The sequence below is a fragment of the Anas platyrhynchos genome, chromosome 4 (genome assembly GCF_047663525.1).
Source record: "Anas platyrhynchos isolate ZD024472 breed Pekin duck chromosome 4, IASCAAS_PekinDuck_T2T, whole genome shotgun sequence".
Lineage (NCBI taxonomy): Eukaryota > Metazoa > Chordata > Aves > Anseriformes > Anatidae > Anas > Anas platyrhynchos.
Window position 1 is genome coordinate 28,939,348 of NC_092590.1, and position 7,097 is coordinate 28,946,444.

At 35.1% G+C, this 7,097-nt stretch overlaps 1 long non-coding RNA gene across 2 annotated transcripts in view; it reads right to left on the reverse strand.

Moving 5' to 3' along the window:
* LOC110354104 (uncharacterized) overlaps positions 1-6,884 on the reverse strand; it is a 58,030-nt gene extending 51,146 nt beyond the window's left edge. For both annotated transcript variants that reach the window (XR_002405607.4, XR_002405605.4), the window contains exon 1: positions 6,613-6,884. This is a non-coding gene — a long non-coding RNA (uncharacterized lncRNA). The remainder of the gene's footprint in view (positions 1-6,612) is intronic.
* Between the last annotated feature and the right edge of the window lie 213 nt (positions 6,885-7,097).

Genomic DNA, 7,097 nt, shown 5'->3' on the forward strand with positions numbered 1-7,097 from the left:
TCCTTTCAGTTTCACATGTATAACACATGGATATAAATGTACCTTTTTCTTCTAGAATAGGTTGGATTCCAGTGATGTAAGTGTAAGAGCAAGATCTGTACAGCTAATAGCAACTGCACCTATTAGTAGTTGTTGTTTGTTTGTTTTTGTGCCCCCTCTCTGCCCATCTTTAGTTAAGAAAACATGAATTGAAATACAGTAAAATAAGAAAATAAGTGACCAAACAGTCCTCAGATATATGGTATGCTAAATGGGAGCATTAACTGAATACTGGCATCTTGAGCAAATATTCATTATACAGTGTCACAACAGTTTATCTGTAGCACAGTAGTGGAGAGATGCAAGCTAATAATATCTTAAGACACTTGTAACCTCCTGCTGAAGTGGCAGATTTGATGACCAGATGTGGAGAGCAGTTATTAGGAGCCTATGCCTTAAGATGGAAGTCACAGCAAAGGACCTGTGCTTTTCTTCCAAAATAATTGGGGTTAAAAGTCAGGAAGAAACAACACCAAAAAAATAAAGAAAGGGCATACATATAATTACTCTGAGGAGCAGAAAGAAGGGATTTCATTTTTTTTTCTGGAGACTGCAATTTCTTTAAACACCAAAGGTTAAGTGAGTGGAAAAAAAAATGATCTGATCTGTGTTCCTGTGCTACCCTGTCTGCTCTTACATTGAAATATCCCACTCCCCTAAATGTATAGACTTCAGTGTAGTCAAGTACATAAAGGTATCTTCCTGCCTGAGGAAGGCATATAGATTTCTGCATGCAGCTTAAAATATAGGGCCCAAAGGAATGCACTACATTCCTTAAAGCTGGGTTACAGAGCAGGATGATGTGCAGAGAAAACAGTCCCCCACTTAGACTTGGGAAAAGTCTGAAGCAGTTAAACTTTATCAGCTCTTCTGCCCAAGAAAAATTCTATGCTGTTTCTACTGAATGAAATATTTGCTTTCCCCCAATCTTAATTTTTATTGTCTTAAAGTTATTTTTCCCATAACCAGAAAGATTGAGTGAAGGGTGGACATGACAGACAACAATGCTATTTTCTGGTTTAGACATACCTCTCCAAATATAAACTTAAAAGATTAAGTATTCAGTGCTGTGATACCTGTACTTCCTTAAAAAAAAAAAAAAAAAAAAAAAAAAAAAAAAAGGCAGATATTTTTAAATCCTCACTGGTGTTAGTTGTGACAGCTTTCAATCTTTCTGTGCTCACAGGATGTTTACAGAGAAGATAGAGCCACGTTGATCACCAAAACACAACTTGGATAACTGCTAAGTGGGTAAATGTCTTCCAGAAGCACATTTGCTTTAGCATTAGTTATGCTTCTGTCCCCTGTAATAAATTAATGCTGGTTACTTAGAGGTCCAATTTCATAAAAGGATATGCACCACTTATTCCATTTTCATTTCCCCTAAAGGATGCGGGTAGGAAGAAAGTAGGGTAAAGAGAAAGATGTTACAGAAGGTAATAACGAAGACCAGGACTTAGTGCTTGGCTGTATTAGTAATCCACTAATTAAAAGAGCCGAAACAAATAGAACAAGTTTACAGGCCTTGTTATAACCACGAGTGTCATTTTTATTGACAAATGCTGAACTTTAAGGTATGAGCTGTAAGATTTGTAGGACAATAGTGTTTGAAGAGTTCTTTAAAATGCTAAATACGCACAGTAAATAATGAAGCATTGCAAGTGCAAACATAAACATCTCTGTAGCATTGGCTGCAAGTACATGCCTATATATTAATCAAGGATATGAATCTTTTTTGAAATCTGCCTAAAGATCCTCAGTAAAAGTTCTGACATTCTCAAAATTTCCTATGAGAAGTTTTTGTAGTTCTTTTTATTATTTTTATTATGTCAGATATTTGCATGGAAACCAGCTCTTCTCCTTAGAAGCCTGTTTTTTACCTGGAGCCAAAATATTTCAGCTGAAAAACGTCTGATGTCACGGAGGCAAATCAAAAGAGGATATTCTGTTTAGAAGCTGTTGATGCTTAAGGGGTTCTTTTAATAATGAGGGACTGCAGGTATACCAATGATTAGTTCAGAATGGAGCTTCTCATGTGCTAGCAGACTTCAAAATAAGCAACAGCTTGGAAAGACATCCAAAATCCTCTCCTTTCAATTAAAGCATTTTCCTTCTCTCTCTGTGTTTAATGGGCAATTCCCACATAAAGTTTTCCTTCCCATTTATCTGGTGCACCAAAAACCCACCTTCAGTTTCGGTCTATCTTAACAACTGTCCGGGAGCCAACATAAAATTGCAACCTAATATTAATCACAAAATAACATGCTACTCCATTGGATGTTGACCTGGTTACAATTATGGACTCTATCCTCTCCCTTCTCAAAAGTATTTTGTTCTCCCTGAAATATTACAAGTGTCTTTGCCTTGCTACATATACACACACACTTTCCACTGTACAGCCTCTGTAATTCTAACCCACTTCTCAGGCAATGAAGCACATCAACTCCCTTTTAACCACACTGCTTCAAGTACCTTTCAACACCCTTCTATAAAGATAGAACAGCCTGCAATACCTATTGATGATTTCTTCATGATTAATCAGGCCAACTGAGTAGTGAACCAAGGGCAACATACCCATTGCTGCTATGTAATTTAGGCCAAAAACTTAGTCTAAACTGCAATATTTATGAAAAACAGTAACAAGAGAAAATCACACAGGGGACAGGTAAAATAATTGTTGGATTTCTGAAATTCCATTGCATTTAATTTTTTTGTTGTTGTTCGTTCATATGTCCATATTTATAAAAGGGCCATTAGGATCAGGCAGCTTCAGGATTATTTCTTTCAAACTCTCCAAAACCAGCAGAGAACAATCGAAATAGCTATATTTAAGAGGGCTAGAATAAGAACTAGCAGATGAAGGAGAGAGAATCTTATAAAACTATTACAACAAGAAAATTAAAATGATGTAGTTTTAGAATTATTGAGGCCAAAATAACCATGCCTTACCACCTCTCCCTAGTGAGATTTTTTTTCTCTAGGTCAACAGAAGAAGGCAAATTTCAGGTTTTAAGTCAGCATTGTAGAATCACTGAAATTTGAACTACAAACTGAACTTTTGTTCCAAAAGAGTAGCACCACAAGGGTATAAAAGTTTTCATTTATGAGCATCTAAAGACCAAGTACACAACCAGCACAAGACTAGACTTATAAAGACATCCTGATGTTATTAAACAGAATAATTTGGTAAGCATGGCAAAAATTTGGAACTAAGCTTATTTCAGAGTCAACCGATCTGCTTTAAGAAGGTAGCTTGGCACAGTAATAACCCTAGAACAACATTATATCCACAGGATACTGGAAGATTCAAATGAGATTATTCTTACATCTGTCTGAAAACATGCAGAGTAAATGCAGTTTTAGCAGAATTAGTTTTTGGAATATCTCATTTCTTCTGAAAAAATGTATTGATCTTTTGGAGTTTTCCAAAATCATGCTTCTCCTCCCCTGCCCCCCAACATTCTTGTGAAAAAAAAATAAAAAAATAAAAAAATTAAAAAAAAAGGAAATCAACCTCTCTTGTTCCCAAAACCCAGTGTATTTAAGAATGTAATGTCTTACTTCTGTAGTAAATTCATCTCAAGAAACAAAAAGACAACCAACCAACCAAAAAAAAAAAAAAAAAAAAAAAAGCATCAGATACCTCTGAGCCCTTTCTCCAATATAGGAGAGCTATAACCACCCTTTTTTCCATGAGTAATAACAGTCCCTGTACCATCTATATGGACTTGGTTTTCTCCTCTTGCATTCTTGTTAAAAGGAAAATGAATGATACCTTATCTTTATACAGGGCTATATCTGTATATGAGGGGAAAACAGACCAGGGAATTTAATAAGAGGGTGCTGAAAACATCACCTTCATGTTTCTTACTCTACTGCAAATTGCAAGAGGTGGATAAGCAAGAGCTAAATGGGATCCAATTCCCATTTCCTACACTGCAGGGAAGTTTTCAGGCAGCACAAGATAAATTGGTCTAGTCATAGGTCATCTTTAATGTTTATGGAGCACTTGTGAATGATCCCAGAGTGAGTCATGAACATTATAAACTAATTACACTAACATTACATAGTGGTTTGTACTTGCATGCTGAATTTCTTTTATTGGTATTTTTGGCAAACGATACACATTGCAATTTCTTGGCTAAATAAGCCTATTGCTTTCAGAGACTAAAAAATTGCTTCACAAAAATATAACCACCCTGAATTTAATCACTCTCTACTATCTGAAATAGGAGTTAGTATTAATCCAGAGAAAAACATACCTTATCCCTGACTCCTGGCCAAGAGTAACTTTTTTTTCCCCCCTTCTACCCTTCAATAGACATTGCTGGATTGTTTAGTAACTAGATAAAAATCTTGAACTACTGCTGCTCTTTTAACACTATTCATACTTGAATTGTTGACCAGGTAGCATCACCAAGGTTATTGTTTGTTTTTACATGGAGTTCTCATTACACTGATTTATCACTCAAACTTCATTATGCAATCTCAAGAACCCACCATATAAATCACATGAGTTTATAGTATACAACTGCCAGATGGAAGCACCAGATAATAAGGGCACAGGACAGGGAAAGCACACTTCATAAGAGAAATGTCAAAATAAGATGTATGTAATACAAGTTTTTTCTTGTTTTCTTCTCTTGTGCCACCCCCAAAATAAAATAAAACAAATTCAGTAGAAGTCTAAGAAATTTACTGCCACCTTTTACACATCTAGAAATCCAGACATGAAAATTAAAGCCATGTTCTTTGCTACTCGTACAGTTTCCTGATGGGTAGGTGGTTCTATGAGTCCTGCTGTATTTTCATGCACAGACCAGCAAACCTGATAAGTGATGATTAAATCCAATGAGTTTTATATTTAAATACTAGTCGTACATTTAGCACCTTTATGTCTAGCTATATATGTTCTCCTTCCCATACCCCAAGTAAAGCTCTGACCCAAGAACCTTAGCACATCATACCACAGTGTCATTTCATTCAAATCTTCTGTTGCAAGTTAATTTTCCGTTTACTAGTTTCTCTGCTTCCATTCAAGGGAAACACTGTTTGCCACAAACAAACTTTGAGAGCACATTGGTGGGACACAAGCCCACTACTAAACTATAAACTTAGCTTGTGACTGTCTGGGGCAAGAGGGTGTCTGGTCTTGTTTGATGTACACCACTGGATTAGCTATAACTAATTACCCCCCCCCCCCCCAACAGTGTAAACAAAACTCACTTCTCTGGTCTCATCTCATGCTTCATTTCTGAAACATGGAAAAAAAAATACAGATCACTTGACCACTTCCAGATTTATGTAGAATTTCAATAACAAATATGAACACTTTCTAAAATAGAGCAAAAATTAACCATTCTTTTACTTTTCCTTTGAAAAGTATTTCAGTGAAATCCAGGAACTTCCACCTGCTAGAGGACAGACTTGTCCAAGCGTGGAACTGTTTTAATCATATTCGAATTACAGACATAAACACTACAGAAGATTCTGTTTAACATCAAATGATATTCACTTCGCTCACCGATAACCTCAAAGCAAAGGTATGTGACTTTTTTTTTCAGAAAGTTAAAAGAAAAAGCTATTTCCATTTCTCGATCCAAGATTAAAATCTTCTGGGTTAATTCTGTGAATTAGCGTCATTCAGAAAATGAAAACCCGATCAATTATTATGGTGAATTTATCTGGATATTGTTCTTCTCCAAACCATTCATTACACAGCATGCGTATTACACAGCAAAACCAAATTCAATATTTTCTGATTTTAAAAGATTTTCACTTGAATAGTGTTTTTATCCTATGCTATTTCAGGTTACTTTTCCCCACAGATTCAGATACAGAACTTAAATATACAATCAAGCAAAAAATTTCCATGCTCAATCTAAACTGAATCACTTGTGCTGTCATGAGAACCTAATCTGAAAGCAATGCAGCTATGCTATGAAAACTATCTGAAAGGCACATTACCTAAAGTTACACTTTTAGCAAAAAAATAAAGCGATCCAAGGCCAACAAACGGAGAACAGACCAACATAAAGAGAAGAACACGTAGCTGGGGGAAGAAAAATATTCCAAGGAACAACATATAGTCATCAAAAGTGAAAGAAATTCTGTAGCCACAGCAACACTCTTAAAAGCTTCAAGCATCACTCAACCAAATCACATAAGAAGCTTCTATGTTGAAATACTCATGAAGTCCATCATCCTCCCAGACATTTTTCCAGTCCTCATGCTCCCATCAATGGAGAAAAAAACACTAAACTTGAAACTGGAAATTATGCTAAAGCACTATATACAAGAATAATCCCTAAAAAACAGCTTCAGCCCAGGTACATAGGTATTTGAAGAAATGATGGAAGAGAAAATGGCTGACAAAAAATACGAAAGCATTCCAAAAACCAGACAGTTTTCACATAGTAAATATGAAAATAAATATGCAAACATTTATGAAATAAATGTAAGAAAGGATAAAAGCAGAGTTCCAAAATAAATAAAATGCTATTTTTGTACAAGTCATCAAACACACAAACTTATACTAAAGAAAATACTAGGTGCCTCCTCTCCAGTTCTTACCATTTTTAAATAATTTGGGGGTATTCTCCTGAGCTTTTCTTTCTGTGGTTTCTTCTGTATATTGCAAATACACTCTCACTATTTTTGAGCCACTCCTTTGTTCCTGACCCATTTTTCTTTCCTTAAAATAACAATCAAAAACTCGTATTGCTATTTAATGATTCATAATAAATAAATAAAATAAAATAAAAACTTTAAATTAACAACTTTATATTGAAAAGGAGAAAAAACAAACTTTACAGATAATGGTAAGAACATACGGTATCTCCTTAGATGAGACATACAAATTCTAAGGAGCCTGCTAACATCCTACCAATAAAGAGACAAAGAAACAGGAGGTTCTGCATACTTACACAGGCACCTGAACCTAATTTGGCTCAAATACAATTACTTGAAAGAATGCAAAAATAGTTTTATTTAAAAACAAAACAAAACAACAACAACAACAACAACAAAAAAAAAAACACAAACAAACAAAAAAACAC